The sequence below is a fragment of the Cervus elaphus genome, chromosome 20 (genome assembly GCF_910594005.1).
Source record: "Cervus elaphus chromosome 20, mCerEla1.1, whole genome shotgun sequence".
Classification (NCBI taxonomy): domain Eukaryota; kingdom Metazoa; phylum Chordata; class Mammalia; order Artiodactyla; family Cervidae; genus Cervus; species Cervus elaphus.
Genome location: NC_057834.1, coordinates 117,476,738 through 117,496,569, shown reverse-complemented (window position 1 = coordinate 117,496,569; position 19,832 = coordinate 117,476,738). Strand labels below are relative to the sequence as shown.

The 19,832-nt window shown below is 39.9% G+C and overlaps 1 protein-coding gene across 1 annotated transcript in view; it reads right to left on the bottom strand.

The window, feature by feature from the left end:
- AGBL4 (AGBL carboxypeptidase 4) overlaps positions 1-19,832 on the bottom strand; it is a 1,406,543-nt gene that overhangs the window by 484,835 nt on the left and 901,876 nt on the right. The gene's annotated exons all lie outside the window — the stretch shown is intronic.

Sequence of the window (19,832 nt, the reverse complement as noted above, 5' to 3'; positions counted from 1 at the left end):
AGGTAGACTGTATTATGCCAATTTTATAGATAAGGAAACTGAAATTTAAAAAGATTACATGGATGACTCAAACTCACTCAGTAGATGCTGGATTTGGGACATGACCCTATCACACATTCTAAGGGCTGCTATTCAGAGAAAAAAAAAAAAAGAACAGAATAGTCTATTGATGCATTCAGCAATCTGGATGATTGACTGAAAGAAGTGAGACAGGAATTCATACCATATGATTCTATATGGAGCTCAAAAATAGGTAAAACTAATCTATGGTGATATAACCAAGAATAGTTGCCTATGACAGGTGGAGAGTGAATGGAAATAGCCATAAGGGAACTTGCAAGCAAGAGTGCTCATTCACATTCAATTCTATGTGACTCCATGGACTGTAGCCTACCAGGCTCCTCTGTCCATGAAATTTTCCAGGCAAGAATACTAAAGTGGGTTGCCATTTCCTACTCCAGGGTTCTTCCTTACCCAGGAATTGAACCCATATCTCTTGTGTCTCCTGAATTGGCAGGGAGATTCTTTACCACTGTGCCATCTGAGAAGCCCATAAAGGAATTTATCGGGGTGATTAGAATATTCTAAATCTTGGTTGGACCTTTATGAAGTGAAGTGAAAGTGTTAGTCACGTCATGGGATACTCTTTGCAACCCCGTGGACTATAGCCTGCCAGGCTCCTCAGTTCATGGAATTCTCCAGACAAGAATTCCCTTCTTCAGGGGATCTTCCCAACCCAGGAATTGAAGCCGGCTCTCCTCAATTGCAGGCAGATTCTTTACTATCTGAGTCACCAGGAAAGGCCCAATTTCACTATAATTAACCCTAAAATAGTGTGGTGGCTGGCAGACAGCTTGTTTGGCTTGTGAGCCCCCTGCACAGATGTCTATATGCAAAGACTGCTCCTCCTAAAATGGGTAAGGCTGGGACAGTGTATCCTTCCTGGGGAACCAAGGGAAGGGGTATAGGGCTCCTCTCTGCCAGATGTTTCTCTATCTACACACACCTCTGATGCTGGGGAGGATCTCTACACTGAGAGAATGAATGCTCAAGGCCTGTGTTTGTGCTTTCTTTTTGCATGGCCTTGGGTCAGTCACTCCCCTTCTTGGACACTAGTCTCCTCATTTTAAAATAAAGGGCTTAGGAAATAGAACTGCCATATGACCCAGCAATCCCACTTCTGGGCATACACACTGAGGAAACCAGATCTGAAAGAGACACGTGCACCCCAATGTTCATCGCAGCACTGTTTATAATAGCCAGGACATGGAAGCAACCTAGATGCCCATCAGCAGATGAATGGATAAGGAAGCTGTGGTACATATACACCATGGAATATTACTCAGCCATTAAAAAGAATTCATTTGAACCAGTCCTAATGAGATGGATGAAGCTGGAGCCCATTATACAGAGTGAAGTAAGCCAGAAAGATAAAGAACATTACAGCATACTAACACATATATATGGAATTTAGAAAGGTGATAACGATAACCCTATATGCAAAACAGAAAAAGAGACACAGAAATACAGAACAGACTTTTGAACTTTGTGGGAGAATGTGAGGGTGGGATATTTCAAAAGAACAGCATGTATACTATCTATGGTGAAACAGATCACCAGCCCAGGTGGGATGCATGAGACAAGTGCTCCGGCCTGGTGCACTGGGAAGACCCAGAGGAATCGAGTGGAGAGGGAGGTGGGAGGGGGGATCGGGATTGGGAATACATGTAAATCCATGGCTGATTCATATCAATGTATGACAAAACCCACTGGAAAAAAAAATAATAATAAAATAAAGGGCTTAGATGTAGTACCTCTAACTAACCTCCTCTCTAGCTCTAACTGTCTTTATGTAGTATCAAGATGATTGTTTCACTATAAGCAAGATGAAAAGGCAGCCTTCAGAATGGGAGAAAATAATAGCATATGGAACAACTGACAAATAATTAATCTCCAAAATATACAAGCAGCACATGCAGCTCAATACCAGGAAAATGAACGACCCCATCAAAAAGTGGGCCAAAGAACTAAACAGACATTTCTCCAAAAAAGACATACAGATGACTAACAAACACATGGAAAGTTGTTCAACATCACTCATTATCAGAGAAATGCAAATCAAAACCACAATGAGGTACCATCTCATGCTAGTCAGAATGGCTGCCATCAAAAAGCCTACAAATAAATGCTGGAGAGGGTGTGGAGAAAAGGAAAACCCTCTGACACTGTTGGTGGAAATGCAAACTAGTACAGCCCCTATGGAGAACAGTGTGGAGATTCCTTAAAAAACTGGCAATAGAACTTCCATAAGACCCAGCAATCCCACTGCTGGGCATGCACACTGAGGTAACCAGAATTGAAAGAGATACATGCCCAATATTCACTGAAGCACTGTTTAAAATAGCTAGGACATGGAAGCAACCTAGATGTCCATCGGCAAATGAATGGATAAGGAAGTTGTGGTACATGTACACAATGGAATATTACTCAGCTATAAAAAAGAACACATTTGAATCAATTCTAATGAGGTGGATGAAACTTAAGCCTATTATACCGAGTGAAGTAAGTCAGAAAGAGAAACACCAAGACAGTATATTAACACATATATATGGAATTTAGAAAGATGGTAATGATGACCCTATATGCAAGACAGCAAAAGAAATACAGATGTAAAGAACAGACTTTTGGACTACGTGGGAGAAAGCGAGGGTGTGATGATTTGAGAGAACAGCACTGAAACATGTATATTACCATATGTAAAATAGATGGCCAGTGCAAATTCAATGCATGTAGCAGGACACTCAAAGCCCATGCTCTGGGACAACCCAGAGATATTGGGTGGGGAGGGAGGTGGGAGGGGTGTTCAGGATGGGGGGGCACATGTTCACCCGTGGCTGATTCATGTTGATGTATGGCAAAACCCACCACAATATTAAAATGTAATTAGTCTCCAATTAAAATAAATTATTTAAAAAAAGATGATTGCTGCTGCTACTGCTGCTAAGTCACTTCAGTCGTGTCCGACTCTGTGCAAGCCCATAGATGGCAGCCCACTAGGCTCCCCTGTCCCTGGGATTCTCCAGGCAAGACTGCTGGAGTGGGTTGACATTTCCTTCTCCAAAAAATGATGACTGCTTCATAACAAATCCCCTATACCCTGTAGCTTTCATTCTAGAAAGCAGGAGAGAATGCAAGAAAGGCATGAGGAGGAATGCAGGAAAGCTAAGAGGAGATGGTCCAGTTGAGACACAGATTTTGTCCATCCAATCAGCTCATACACAGAATAGTGTTAAATGGGAAATAGTCACTATGATAAGGACATAGATTAAGATTCCATTTTATATCTCAGTCCATGGCCAGAAACAGGGCTCAGCTGTGTCTTATTTTTAGCTTATTTTTGGTATGCCTTCTCTGTTCCAGACACTGCCCATTGCCCCTTACAAATAGTTCCTCATCTGATTCTCACAATAATACTGTGCAGTAGGCATCATTATCCCACTTTATATGTGAAGATACTAATGCTATAAAAGGTCAAGTGATTTGCCCAAGGTTACATGACTTACCTGTACCTCCACAGGAGACACTCAAACACAGTTCTGTCTCTGTCTCTGGGGGGTCTCTGGGTCCTGGTGCACACAAGGTTTGTTTGAGCCCTCCGAGTGTCTCTGGTGGGTATGGGCTTTGATTCTAAACGTGATTTCGCTCCTCCTACCACCTTGCTGGGGCTCCTCCTTTGCCCTTGGGGTATCAGTCACTCCAGCACTACATAGCTGCCACTCCAAGACAACATGGTTCTATTCATCTCAAGAATGGGGCGGCACTTCGCATTGAAAGCAGCAACTTGGACGGCCTAGAGCTCACCCTGTGTTTCGCTCTCTTGGGGGACGTTGCCATTAACCCCACCATACAGCTGCCAGAGCTTACACAGGACTGGGGAAATAGACTCCAGGAGGACACAAACAGAACATATACACACCAGGACCCAGGAGAAAGGAGCAGTGAGCCCACAAGAGACTGACCCAGACTTGCCTGTGAGGGTCCAGGAGCCTCTGGCAGAGGGGTGGGTTGGTGGGGGCCTGCTGCAGGGCTGGGGGTACTGAGTGCAGCAGTGCATGCATGGGACCTTTTGAAGGTGTTGCCATTATCTTCATTACCTCCACCATAGTTTGACCCCACCATCAGCAGAAAATTGGATTAAATATTTATGAGCATGGTGCTGCCCATTAGAAGAAGACCCAGTTTCCCCCTCAAGTCAGTCTCTCCCATCATGAAGTTTCCATAAGTTCTTATCCTTCTCCATCAGAGGACAGAAAAACTGAAAACCACCATCACAGAAAACTAACCAGTCTGATCACATAGACCACAGCCTTGTCTAACTCAATGAAACTATGACCCATACTGTGTAGGGCCACCCAAGATGGGCAGGTCATGGTGGAGAGTTCTGACAAAATGTGGTACAATGGAGAAAGGAATGACAAACCACTTCAGCATTCTTGCCTTAAGAACCCCATAAACAGTATGAAAAGGCAAAAAAAAAAAAAAATAGGACACTGAAAGATGAACTCCCCAGGTTGTTAGGTGCCCAATATGCTACTAGAGATCAGTGGAGAAATAACTCCAGGGAGAATGAAGAGACAGAGCCAAAGCAAAAACAACACCCAGTTGTGGATGTGATGGGTGATGGAAGTAAAATCCAACACTGTAAAGAGCGATACTGCATAGGAACCTGGAATGTTAGGTCCATGATTCAACGCAAATTGGAGGTGGTCAAAGAGGAGATGGCAAGAGTGAATGTTGTCATTTTAGGAATTAGTGAACCAAAATGGACTGGAGAGGGTGAATTTAACTCAGATGACCATTATATCTACTACCATGGGCGAGATTCCCTTAGAAGAAATGGAGTAGACATCATAGTCAACAAAAAGAGTCCAAAATGCAGTACTTGGATGCAATCTCAAAAATGACAGAATGATCTCTGTTTATTTCAAAGGCAAACCATTCAGTATCACAGTAATCCAAGTCTATGCCCTGACCAGTAATGCTGAAAAAGCTGAAGTTGAACGGTTCTATGAAGACTTACAAGACCTTCTAGAACTAACACCAAAAAAGATGTCCTTTTCATTATATGGGACTGGAATGCAAAAGTAGGAAGTCAAGAAACACCTGGAGTAACAGGCAAATTTGGCCTTGGAGTACAGAATGAAGCAGGGCAAAGGCTAACAGGGCTTTGCCAAGAGAACACACTGGTCATGGCAAACACCCTCTTCCAACAACACAAGAGAAGACTCTACACATGGACATCCCAAGATGGTCAATATCAAAATAAAATTGATTATATTCTTTGCAGCCAAAGATGGAGAAACTCTATACAGTCAGCAAAAACAAGATCAGGAGCTGGCTGTGGGTGAGATCATGAACTCCTTATTGCCAAATTCAGACTTAAACTGAAGAAAGTAGGGAAGACCACTAGACCATTCAGGTAGAACCTAAATCAAATCCCTTACGATTATACAGTGGAAGTGAGAAATAGATTCAAGATCTTATAGACAGAGTGCCTGAAGAACTATGGATGGAGGTTCGTGACACTGCATGGGAGTCAGGGATCAAGAACATTCCCAAGAAAAAGAAATGCAAAAAGGCAAAATGGTTGTCTGAGGAGGCCTTACAAATAGCTGAGAAAAGAAGAGAAGCTAAAGGCAAAGGAGAAAAGGAAAGATATTCCCATTTGAATGCAGAAGTTCAAAGAATAGCAAGGAGAGATAAAGTCTTCCTTGGTGATCAGTGCAAAGACATAGAGGAAAACAATAGAATGGGAAAGACTAGAGATCTCTTCAAGAAAATTAGAGATACCAAGGGAATATTTCATGCAAAGATGGGCACAATAAAGGACAGAAATGGTATGGACCTAACAGAAGATATTAAGAAGAGGTGGCAAGAATATACAGAAGAACTATACAGAAATGATCTTCACAACCCAGATAATCACGATGGTATGATCACTCACCTAGAGCCAGACATCCTGAAACATGAAGTCAAGTGGGCCTTAGGAAGCATCACTCTGAACAAAGCTAGTAAAGGTGATGGAATTCCAGTTGAGCTGTTTCAAATCCTAAAAGATGATGCTGTGAAAATGCTACAGCAATATTCCAGCAAATCTAGAAAACTCAGCAGTGGCAACAGGACTGGAAAAGGTCAGTTTTCATTCCAATCTCAAAAGAAACGTATGCCAAAGAATGCTCAAACTATGGCACATTGCACTCATCTCACATGCTAGCAAAGTAATGCTCAAAATTCTCCAAGCCAGGCTTCAGTAATATGTGAACTGTGAACTTCCAGATGTTCAAGTTGGTTTTAGAAAAGGCAGAAGAACCAGAGATCAAATTGCCAACATCTGCTGAATCATTGGAAAAGCAAGAGAGTTTCAGAAAAACATCTACTTCTGTTTTATTGACTATGCCACAGCCTTGGACTGTGTGAATTACAATAAACTGGAAAATTCTTAAAGAGATGGGAATACCAGACCACCTGACCTTCCTCTTGAGAAATCTGTATGCAGGTCAGGAAGCAACAGTTAGAACTACTGGACATGAAACAACAGACTGGCTCCAAATTGGGAAAAGAGTACATCAAGGCTGTATATTGTCACCCTGCTTATTTAACTTATATGCAGAGTACATCATGAGAAATACTGGGCTGGAAGAAGCACAAACTGGAATCAAGATTGCTGGGAGAAATATCAATAACATCAGATATGCAGATGATACCACTCTTATGTCAGAAAGCAAAAAAGAACTAAAGAGCCTCTTGATGAAAGGGAAAGAAGAGATTGAAAAAGTTGGCTTAAAATTCAACAGTCAGAAAACTAAGATTATGGCATCTGGTCCCATCACTTCATGGCAAGTAGATGGGGAAACAGTGCAAAGAGTGAGAAACTTTATCTTTTGGGGCTCCAAAATCACTGCAGATGGTGTCTGCAGCCATGAAATTAAAAGACACTTGCTCCTTGGAAGAAAAGTTATGACCAACCTAGACAGCATATTAAAAAGCAGAGACATTACTGTGCCAACAAAGGTCTATCTACTCAAAGCTGTGGTTGTTCCAGTATTCATGTATGAATGTGAGAATTGGACTATAAAGAAGGTTGAGGGCTGAAGAATTGATGTTTTTGATCTGTGGTGTTGGAGAAGACTCTTGAGAGTCCCTTGGACTGCAAGGAGATCCAACCTGTCAACCCCAAAGGAATCAATACTCCTTGGAAGGACCAATGATGAAGCTGAAGCTCCAATATTTTGGCCACCTGATGTGAAGAACTGACTCATTTGAAAAGACCCTGATGCTAGGAAACATTGAAGGCAGGAGGAGAAGGTGATGACAGAGGATGAGTTGGCTGGATGGCATCACCGAGTAGATGAACATGAGTTTGAGCAAGATCTGGGAGATAGTGAAGGACAGGGAAGCCTGGCAGGCTGCAATTCATGGGGTCGCAAAGAATCGGACATGACTGATTGAACAACAACACTATTTGTTAGGCAGTGAGGACTTGATAAAGGACCTACTAGAACAGTCTTATTTGACTTAACCCCCAAATATACTATATTTTATAGTATGTTTATGGACTCATAAAGATCAAGTGGTCCAACTCTTAATTGGACACCTAATTCCATCTCTAGTCCATGGTGTGTGTGTGTGTTTGTGTGTGTGTGTGACAGAAAAAAAAAAAAGTTAAAGTCTTAAGTGTTCCAGCAAGTTCTTTTTCTTTTTTAATTGATATGAATGGGGCCAAAAATTCAATAAGCTGTTTTAGTGATATTCCCAGAACTGTTCATGGTTGTAATTTCAAAATGCCAAGTGATCTATTTGAAATATGGCACAGAAAATAAAACACAGATGAAGTTATCTTTATATTTGAGGCTATTTCCTGGCCAATTAACTACAGAACTATCAGCTTTCAGAGTGAATTGCCCTATTGCAGCTTTTTCCAACTTCTTAATAAATATACAAGAAAGGAAAAGAAATAACAAGAACCTACAGTATCCGCAATTAGAATGACAACCTTTTGTCAAAAACTGGGAGTTCTATGAACTCTAATAAATTGTCAGAGCTGGGTTAAAGAAAACAGTTAGTGGCCTACTTATGCTTTTGTGTCAAGAAACAGAACAGGCCCTCCCATCTGAAAGAAGGTAGAAAAACCACTTCATCTCTAGACCTAGTCTCTCTCTGACACTAAGGGGCTATAAGAGTCAACAAACTGGATGACATTCTTCTACTTCATGAGCATTGCTACCTCAGGCGGTCAGAGTACTTCTCCGAACCCTGCCCAACACCATCTCCCCCAGATGCCTCTCATTGTACACCTCATCAATGATTTTAGCTCCCAGTACATATTTCATCCCAGTTCATATTACATGTGAACTATCTCTTCACATGTAAAATAATATAGTAAAGCATGAAGAACATAAACTCTAATAGTGGTGCTTCCTAGAATTAGCAGCCTTGGATTTTTGTGTGCTTGTTTACTGAGTGTGCTACAGAGAATAAAGAAGCATAGGTTATAGAAGATCACACCTTACTTTATTACATGCTCTGTGTGGTAGCCCAAGTGCTCTGAGAATACACCATCAAAATGGTATATGTGTGTAGTAAATTTAATAGGGGAAGTGCCTGTGAGAAGAAATGAGGAAGGATCTTTGGGAAGCTGGGAATGTTGTCAGACTGTGATACAGGTCCTCAAGGCATGACCTAGAATGAGGGAGGGAGGGAGGGAGGGAGGGATGGAGGGAAGGAGGAAGGAAGGAAGGAAGGAAGCAAGCAAGCAAGCAAGCAAGCTGATCTAACTGTCTTAGATGGCAGTGAGTTCTAGGGAAATATCCACAAGGTGAAAAGGGAGTACTAGTACCAAATTTGCCTGTCAGAGGAATCTCCCATTACCCAGGAACAAGATAACCTTATATTTCAAGTGAGCTCAGTCTTTGTTGGGAGTGGCCCATAGAAAGCATGGCCTCAGTGTAAACACAGCCGTGGATTTAAGTGCAGCAGCTGGGACCCTGAGTCAATTACAGTCTTGTATGAGGAGCTCTCTGATGGCTGCTGCACTTGGAATGGGTCTGGCAGAAGTGTACTGCTTAGCCTCATGTAGACCTGAGAGAAGATATGAACACAGTTATGGGAAATGCCACATCCTATATTTCATCAATCATCAAAACTGAATAGATCCCCATAAATTTTAGTTTTTAAAAAGAATGGTAGATGAAAGATTTATGAACCAAAACAAAATTGAGTCTGTGGACATACTTATCATTTCTTCCACTTAAGTTACATATTTAGTCTATGGAGTAAGTAAATGAATCTTGGAGGATAACTATAAAACAGTATAAATTTAAATAGGTGGGGACTCCAATTGCAGCTGCTGTTTCAGATGTGATGTATTTGCTGGCTAATATCAATACTATTCCTAGCACCTTGTATAAGCTATTGATTTGGCAAAGGGCTTTCTCTTTGTTAGTTTTCAAGGTCCACCAGAAGCAGCTCATTTTCACCTGACAGAGGCAATAGTATACCTTTCCTATCTTTTGCAAGACTATTTTAATTCTCCTGCTGTTTATCATAATCCAGTCTGCAGAGATCTTGATCATCTTGACATCAAGAGATCATCCCACTGTACACTATATTAATAACTACAGTAGTATGAGAAGGAAGTTGCAAATACCACAGATGCTTTAGAAGACATGTGTAACAGAAGGTGAGAGAGAAATCTTATAAAAATCCAAGAGCCTACCATTTCAGGGGAAGTTTCAAGGTATCTAGGGGTCTGTACCATCTGAGAATAGCCCTCCAAAGTGAAAAATAAATTTCTGCAAGTTGCACTATTTTCCTCCAAAAAAGAAGCACAATGATCAGTGGGTCTCTCTAGATTTTGGAGATAATGTATACTATATTTGACTATGTGGTTCTGATCCGTTCACTCACTGAGTAGCCTACAATGCTGCCAGTTTTGAGTGGAGCTCACAGCAAGAAAAGGCTTTGCAGTAAGTCCAGGTTGCGGTGAAGGCTGTTCTGCATTTGGACCTTATGACCCAGAAGATCCAAAATGATTATGGTGAATAGGGATGCTATAGGAAGCCTATGGCAAGCGCCAGCAGGATAACCACAGAGAAGATCCCTAGAATTAAGAGCAAAATCATACCTTCTTTGGCAGATAACTATTTCTCTCCTGAGAAACAACTCCTAACTGTGTAGTAAGCCCCAGTAAAAACTAAAAATAGGATCTTGGGACAGCAAGTGATCACATGACCTTGGCTGCTAATTGGGAACCTAACCTGACCCACCAAGTCATAAGCTTGGAAAGACTGTGAACCTTTTATGTTCTATGTGAGTGCTCACCAAAGAGCACCTGCTGCAGAGTAGATTTTCAATAATCAGGTTAAGATAATATGTTCTTTGAATGTCAATCTCCTAATCCAAGGCCTTATTCAACATGTTGATATACAAAGAGACCATGACAGCAGGGACAGAGGCTATACAAGGCTTTACTACATGGATGTTTCTTGAGGATTTAATCTGCCAGTAGACAGACCAACACTATTTTTTCAACCAGTCACTCCCAGTTAGTCACCTGATGATAAGTTGGTTACAGTAGAGCCCTTCCAGACAAAGGGGGCATCGATTCATGCTCGCTAGAATGCACATTTATTATGGATTTGAATTTGCCTTATCTATACTCAGTGCTTCTACCAGTACCATTGATCCATGGATTTGCAGCATTCCTTATTTACTGTACGGTATCCCACTCAGCACTAATTCTGATGCTGCAAATATATGTCAGTGGTGATCTCATACATTTTTCAGTTCAGTCACTCAGTCGTGTCCAACTCTTTGCGACCCCATGGACTGCAGCACATCAGGCTTCCCTGTCCATCACCAACTCCTGGAGCTTGCTCAAACTCATGTCCATCAAGTCAGTGATGCCATCCTACCATTTCATCCTCTGTCATCTCCTTCTCCTCTTGCCTTCAATCCTTCCCAGCATCAGGGTCTTTTCCAATGAGTCAGTTCTTCACATCAGGTGGCCAAAGTATTGGAGCTTCAACTTCAGCATCAGTCCTTCCAATGAATATTCAGGACTGATTTCCTTTAGGATTGATTGGTTGAATCTCCTTGTAGTCCCAGGGACTCTCGAGAATCTTCTCCAACACCACAGTTCAAAAGCATCAATTCTTCTGTGTTCAGCTTTCTTTATAGTCCAACTCTCACATCCGTACATGACTAGTAGAACAACCATAGCTTTGACTAGACAGACCTTTGTTGGCACAGTAATGTCTCTGCTTTTTAATATGCTGTCTAGGTTAGTCATAGCTTTTCTTCCAAGGAGCAAGTGTCTTTTAATTTTATGGCTGCAGTCACCATCTGCAGTGATTTGAAGCCCCCCAAAATAAAGTATCTTGCTGTTTCCATTGTTTCTCCCTCTATTTGCCATGAAATGATGGGGCCAGATGCCAAATCTTTGTTTTCTTAATGTTGAATTTTAAACCAACTTTTTCACACTCCTCTTTTGCTTTCATCAAGAGACTCTTTGGTTCTTCTTCATTTTCTGCCATAAGGGTGGTGTCATCTGTGTATCTGATGTTATTGGTATTTCTCCTGGCAATCTTGATTCCAGTTTCTGCTTCATTCAGCCCAGCATTTCACATGATGTACTCTACTAGAAGTTAAATAAGCAGGGTGACAACATACAGCCTTGATGTACTCCTTTCCCGATTTGAAACAAGTCTAGTGTTCCATGTCCAGTTCTAACTGTTGCTTCCTGACCTGGATATAGATTTCTCAGGAGGCAGGTAATGTGGTCTGGTATTCCCATCTCTTGAAGAATTTTCCACAGTTTGTTGTGATCCACACAGTCAAAGGCTTTGGCATAGTCAATAAAGCACAAGTAGATGTTTTTCTTGAACTCTCTTGCTTTTTCAATATTTACTGGTTTTAATACATACCTTGTTTCTCAGAAGCAGTTGACTTATAGATTTATGGAATGGTCTAACAAAGACTCAGTTCCAGTTCCAGTTGGGAAACTGAAAGCTTGGGGTTTTCTCTTACAAATATCATGTATGCTTTGAACCAGTGACTAACATATGGTGATGTTTCTCACACAGACAGAATACGTGCATCTGAGAGTCAAGGGGGTGTAAGTGAGATTGGCTCCTGTCATATTCCGCCAAACAACCTACTCACAGAAATATTGTTTTTCATCCCACAACTTTCTCTGCTGGTCTAGGAGGCCTTATTTCCTAAATGAACATGATAATAGTTCCAATGAGGTGGATGCTGAGGCTACCACTTGGTATTTAGGTTTCCTTATACCACTAAACAAAAAGGCAAAGAATCATGTGGCTTTATTGGTTGGAGTGAATGATCCCAATTACTAAATGGAATTTGGGTTCCTACAACAGAATGGGAGCAAAAAGAAAATAATTCTGAAACCCAGAGGATTCTCTAGGAATGCCTTTTGGTAATTCTGTGTCTGATAATAAAAGTTAATGAAAAAGCATGACCAAATTAATATTCACTGATGATGCATATCCTTCAGAAATAAAGTTTTAAGTCACTCCATCAGGTAAAGAACACCAAAAAGTTAAGAAATTTGCTAAGGGCAAAGAGGAGATGGAATGTATAATGAAAAAATGGAAGTTATAACTGTCACTACACCCTTTGACCAACTACAGAAATGAGTACTCTAGCAAATATACGTCTCTTCTTCCCTGCTTATCAGGTATGTGTGTGTAAAAATTTCTCTCTTCCTCTCTCCTCCTTTTCACCTAAAACTTTATAGAAAGTTCATGGTTGGCCTTTAAAGTTAGCTTTTAGACTGCATGTTATTTAAGTGGGACAATGACTGAAACAGATAACATGACCTAGCCTAGAAATGGATGCAGTGATCATTGGGACTTTGCATCTTCCCCTTTTGAGTAGTAATAACACTTTTATGTGTATAAAAATTAGCTGCATCTTCTCAGGTGAAAATACAAAGTTGACATATTTTGTTACATGAAATTCAAATATGTGTAGAGGGGTATGCATAGATGAGAAGAACCAGAGGAATAGACTTAAGTCAGTGCTTTTTACCTATTGTCTTTTAGTTCTCGATCCACCTTGCAATACTCTGCTCTGTGATATGGCAAACTACATTTCTCAGATTTCTTTCCTATCTGCTTTCTTATTAGGTTATGTCAATAATTAAAGGGGAATTGGAAGGCAAGAAGAGGAGAGAAGAAACTGATTCTGTGTTTTGTGTTTGTTGGCTCTAGTTTCCTGTGTTTTCTGACACTCCTAGAACCAACCTCTCTAGACCTTCCCATCTGTACCAGCCACAGAAAAGCAATGCCCCCTCCTCAAAAAGTGAATTCAGTGCCATTGAGTCCCTCTCTAAACTCTTAGGTCCTGATAATTCCAACTCATCCCTTTCATCCCCTTAATCCAGCAGTGATAGCAGCTCCTTGCAGTTATTATCTTCAGGTTATTTCAGTGTTCTTTTTGCTCTTTAAGCCCTCCCCACCTGGTAAAAATTTCCATATACTAAACTCTTTTCTTGAAATACTTAGTTTTTGCTTTCCTGATTGTTGTTCTTTGTTGCTCAATTGTGTCTGACTCTGTGTGAGCCCATGGATGGCTCCTTTTCCCACAGAATTTTCCAGGCAAGAATACTGGAGTGGGGTGCCATTTCCTTCTCCATGGGATCTTCCCAACCCAGGGATCAAACCCACATCTGCATTGGCAGGTGGATTCTTTACTCCTGAACCACCAGGGAAGCCCTTTTTCTTTCCTAAATGAACTTAAATGACCTAGTCACATAGAAACGTGCCCTTGTTCACAGAAGAGTTAAGCAAGATACCAAAAGTCACTCCAAAAGGCATTGGCTAAGTTGCCTTAATTAATATCTATAATGTTTTTGGCCAATTTGTCTTTGTTTTGAGGATGAAGAGTAGAGTACCAAAGAGACCTGCATGCCCAAGATAATGATGAACACCTAGCAGTAAAATAGAGTTGACAACAAACGTGTGCCCATGACAAATAGAGATCTTTCTGTACGGTCTATTTAGTAACCATCAAAAGAATTCAAGCGTGTGTGGCAAAAGCTGGAAAGCATCAGTGGCTCCTACTTCCCCATGTTAGCTATCATATGTCCTGATACTTCTCAAACCCAAAGTCTATATTCCAACTGGGCCTATAATTCATTCTATGTGAATACATATATGATCACAGATATACTTACCTATAAAGTAGTATTTTTACTTTCCTCATATCACTGACCTGTATCCTAAAACTGTGATTTTTAAATCTTGTGGCATTGAATATTCTAAAACGTAATTCAGTAGTCTATTTTATTCATTATTTCAACAAATCTGCACTGTGTGTCTTCGGTGTTTCAGGGGACTGTGTTAATGAATGAGAATATAGAAGGAGCAAAACCAGACATGTTCTTTGCCCTCAAAAGCATATAGTCTCTTTAAGAGAAAATGTGTGTGTTTTTGTGTGTGTGTGCTCAGTCATATCTGATTCTTTGCAACCCCATGGACTCCCCAGGTTCTGCTGTCCATGGAATTGCCCAGGTAAGAATACTGGCGTGGGTTTCCATTTCCTACTTCAGGGGATCTTCCTGACCCAGGAATTGAACCCATGTTGCCTGAAGTGGCAGGCAGTGTGAGGCATTGAGGAGACAGACATCAATCAAAAGACTGAATAATTCAACAGTGATATATGCTAAGATATACAGTCTATGAAAATGATAGATTTGGACAAGGACAAAGGGGAAGCAAGAAAACAAACCCAAATTTTTATCCTAAGAATTATAAGAAGCCATTGAAGTGTTTTGATCTTTGGAGGCTCTTAGGTGGTCAAGTGTGCATTTAATTTGACAAAGAGGATAAAGTCTATAAAATCTGTTACAGATAGGGATGCAAAATGTAAAGGAAGAACACTAGATCAGAAGACAACCTTGAATCTAGAACTACTACTATTATTATTCACTTGGTCATAAACATTTGAATGGCAATGACAAAGGTTGTTTATGGTATTTCCCAGTTTTGTAAACAATGAAGTTCTAATCAATAAATTTTGTACACAATAGAGTTATCTCTGAAAATATATCATAACTGTACTATTATAGATCATTAGTTACGAAGGCGATAAAAATATTCTGTCTATTCTTTTTTCCATTTCTTCAACGAGGCTGAACCCACCTCTGTCTGTCAGAGCAGTCCCCAGGTAGATTCTAAATATAAGTGTAGCAGTGGGCAGCTGCTTCTCCCTAGCCACATCCATTCCTTGCAAAATGCTGAGATAGTGCTTTTTTGCTTTAGCTATTGTTTTCCTCTAATTATGTTCAACTTAAATGGCTACAGGAGCTAAAAATATAGCCATAGAGAGAGCTGTAAGAGCATTTAGTAAAGGCCCCTGAATAGATGGCCCCCTCAGAAATCACTTTGTAAACTACCTTGACGCTCAGTATAGAAAAATTCCCAATAGGGTCTAAAGATGCTGTTATACAACAGATACTTATATTGCTAGCAAACCTAATCTAGGGGATTGACAGTTAATCCAATAGACTCATATAATCATAGACTCATAAGTTTAAGGAAACACAGAATCTTAGAACTGTAAAGTAAAACATATTTTTAAAAATATGTATTTTAAAAATATTTAGTATTTTTAAAAATACTAAAGGGTATTTAGTTTCTCATCTGCTTCCACTATCCACTCTGTTTGAGCCTGGTATAATATCTGAGACCCCAAATTATACTAGCATTCTACTTGAATGCATAGAGTGATGGGTACTCACTGCTTTTGTGGGCAGCCAGTTTTACATTTAGGCAGTTCTGAATATTGGAAATATTATCTAAGGGCAGAGATGAAACATGACCCCTGGTTGTGCCTTCATATTGGTCTCAATGCAATGAGTATTCAAGGAGAAAAAGCTTGGATAAACTTATTCATGTTGCTTTGAGAAGAGTCAACACCAGAACAAGGTCTTGAAGGATGGCAAAGGGTTCACTAGGTGGAAAGTATGATGGTAAAGGACCATCCAGTTACAGGAGATGACATGCTGAGAAGGTATTAATAGATAGGTATGTTCAGGACCTGAGAAGCAGTTCACTGTGACTGAAAGGTAAAATTTAAGGGGAGAAGCAGTAGGGCATAAGACCAGAGAGATGGATAGGGACTAGATGGCAGGGCTGTGGTGCCTGGCTAAGGGATCAGAATGTGGCTTTCCAGAGGAGTAACAGAGTAAAAAGATGAATTTGATTTTCTTTTTTTAAAAATATAAGTGTGATCTGTTGTGTAGATGTTATTTTGGAATAGTTACTCATCAATAATGACATTTCCAAGACTGAAATTGCTTTCAGTGTAATAACAATTTTTAGCTATTTTTCTTCTTATTCACATGGAAGCCCAATACATTCCAATATGTTAAAAAAAAAAAACTAAAATTCTACTTATGTTGTCATCTAGATAAATTGTCCCAATTACGTATAAAAAATGGTGCAAATAGCAGCCTCCTAAAGGGCTGAGGAGAAGAGGTTGAGCACGGTCTGTTCTGTTAGGTTCTTACTTGACAGCTGCTTCCAGGTTTATAGATATTCACAGGGAAACAAGGACAAGCAGGTTCTAGGGGAGCTTCTCAGCATACCCAGAGATACTGATAAGAGCTCACTGACAGTTCAGGCATCCCACAGGGGACATCTGGACCTTGCTCATTTTTCAGCGTTAAACAAGACTATTGTGCAATTCAACGAAGTGAAATTACACAGAAAACTTATCCTAAGTTTCTGTCAAATACAGACATAGTGGAAATTTAGGAAATACAGTTAATTTCATACATTAATTAATTCATTTATTCATAAATCAGTAAGCAAATGTTAACTGAGAAAGCAAGTATATTAGAACTTAGATTTTGGTCAAAGTTCAGCCAGTTAGTAGCTGTGAATCTCCAGGCAAATAATTTCTGATGCCCCAGTTTTCATTTATTATTTCAATTATGATAAGAGGAATAATAATAATGCCTATTTTTTAGGGGCATAGAATAAGGTGATTGATTGAAGTGATATCTAGGGAGTAAAAGCAATCAGAATCAAGCTTGTTATCCATATAAATAGGTAATGAGGGAGAGGAGCAATCTAGAAAGATCCCCAGGGTCCTGATTTAGGACTAGTTATAGAACCAGAGGACAAAGCAAGGAAGGACTAAAGATTTATTCATTAGGATTCTGTTATATTCAAGACACATCAGAAGAGAAGTAGATATTCTCAGGGCTGAGGCAAAACTGTTTACTAGATCATTTAGGAGAAATAAAAAATATAATGACAACTGACAAAGCATTTTGGGAGGCTGTAGGAATTCACCAAAGAAAGAGCTCAGGGAAAGTTGGTGCAATCATGGGAGGTTAGAGGATTAGGAGGTTGAAGATCAAGTGTAACCTCATGAAATCTAGCTTCTACCACCATTTTTAAGACGTAGAAACCAAAGTTTAGAGTGTAAAAGTAATCTGCCCAAAGTCAGATTAGGAAAGTTCTCTGGCACATTCCAGTGTACCAGAAAAACTAGTATGTTTTTCTTATTTAAAAAAATAAATTCTCTTTGAACCTCATGTTTCTCATCTGCCTATCATCTCTCCTCTTGGAGACTCATAACACATGTTAGGTACCAAAATGACTTAAAGTAAAAAAACAATAAACAAAAAAAACCTGTATAATAGTGTTTAGTCTAACATTTTCCAAATAGGTCCCTACCATCTTATAATAGTAAAAGGAAATGGCAGCCCACTCCAGTATTCTTGCCTAGAGAATCCCATGGACAGAGGAGCCTGGTGGGCTGCTGTCCATGGGGTCACACAGAGTCGGACACGACTGAAGCGACTTAGCATGCATGCATGCACTGGAGAAGGAAATGGCAACCCACTCCAGTGTTCTTGCCTGGAGAATCCCAGGGACAGAGGAGCCTGGTGGGCTGCCGTCTATGGAGGTTTATGGGGTTGTACAGTGTCGAACACGACTGATGTGAGTTAGCAGCAGCAGCAGCATCTTATAATATTTATCTGTACTTCATGAAACACAGTTTGAGACATGCAGAAACAATTCTTATAGAGAAAGGCTAAGCTCATAGCCTACCCTAGGGGTGGAGGGTAAAACAAGGAGGGGGTTTTTAATGACTGAACTGTGTCTAGAACAATGAGTAGGAGTTACTCAGAAGAAGGAGGTAGGACATGGGGAAGGCCTTATGGGCAGAGGAACATAGAAATGTGCCCCAAATATGGTACTGACAGTGCTGCATTGTGGACTGCACATGAGAGAGTTGGGAAGTTGAGGATAAAGAGGTAACTAGAGTCTACAGCTTGGAGGGGCTTGCAGTGCTGTAGTAAAGAATTTGGGAGGACTTCCAATTCTGGCTGAAATAGGTTAATAGGGAATGAATTTACCCTCCACCTGGAACAACTGAAAAATCAAACAAAATATGTGAAAAATAAGTTTGTTGAAACACTGGACACCAGGCAATGAAGAACAGTTATTGCTACAAGATAGAAAATAATGTGGTGAGCTATATATAAGTTCTCAGCTTACACTTTGAGAACTTCTAGGACCTGGAACAAGGAATGAAACCCAAGAAAACTCTGGAAAACTATCTGAGTTGAGGAGACAAAGCTAAATGTCTTGAAAGACTAAAGTGGCTAGGTTTGCAGGCCACAAAACTGGAGAGGGAAGAGCTGAAGGGAGAAAATTCTCTGGAGATCCGTCAAGGGTTCCCCTTGAGTATTCAGCAGAGTACTGATCTGCAGATAAATGTAAGAAAATTAAGACTGGGGAGAAAAAAGAAAAACAAAAACATCTGAGAGGATTAGTGGGAACAGTGCACAGTGCCTGATACTTGCAAGGGGCTATGAACAGGGCCTATTCACTAGTTAAACTGGAGAATTTCATAATTCACAGGGCATTTGCATAGAATACTCAGAGGGACATGTCTCAGTAGTGTGGAATAATTAACCCTAGACTAGACAATGCTCTGGTCCTACCTACTGAATTCAAAAGCAAGACCCAAAAGGACCAAACTGTATTCATGTAACTTAAACTGCATCCCAGGAGAAAGTTTAAGAACATTTATAGAAATATACAGATGTCCATAACCCAACAGGGTAAAATTCTGCTACTTAATAAAGGTTTTCCATCTAATTTAAAAATAGAAGGCATGCAAAAAAGTAGAAAAATATACTCTATGGTGAGGAAAAAAGTCATATCAAAGTGGGTCTAGAACTGATAGAAATGTGAGCATTAGCAGAAAAAGACACTTAAAAAGTTTTTATAACTATATTCTATGTGTTCCAGAAGTTAAGAAGAGATAAAAAAATTTTTTTAAAAAGAACCCAATTGAAATTTTATAGATAAAACCTACATTATTTAAGATGAAAAAATGCATTAGGTGGAACCAAGGACACATTAGACACTGGAGATGAAAAGATTGGTGAATCTGAAAACAGCAATAAAACCTATCCAAAAAGAAACACAGAGGAAAAAGACTCCCCCATCCATGATTAACAAAGCATCAGTGAGCTGTGGGAAATTTTTAATAATCCTAATATGGGCAGAAAAAAAAATCTAAAGAATAATGAGTGAAAATTTTATTAAATTTGATTAAAACTATAAACCTGGTGAATCAAAGAGATTCAATGAACCCCCAGGTTAAAAAAATATTAAAAAAAAAAAAAAAAACTACACCAAGGCACTCATAATAAAACTGTCCAAAGGTAGTGATAAAGAAAAAAATCTTGAAAAGAGAGGAAAAAAAAAATAACACCT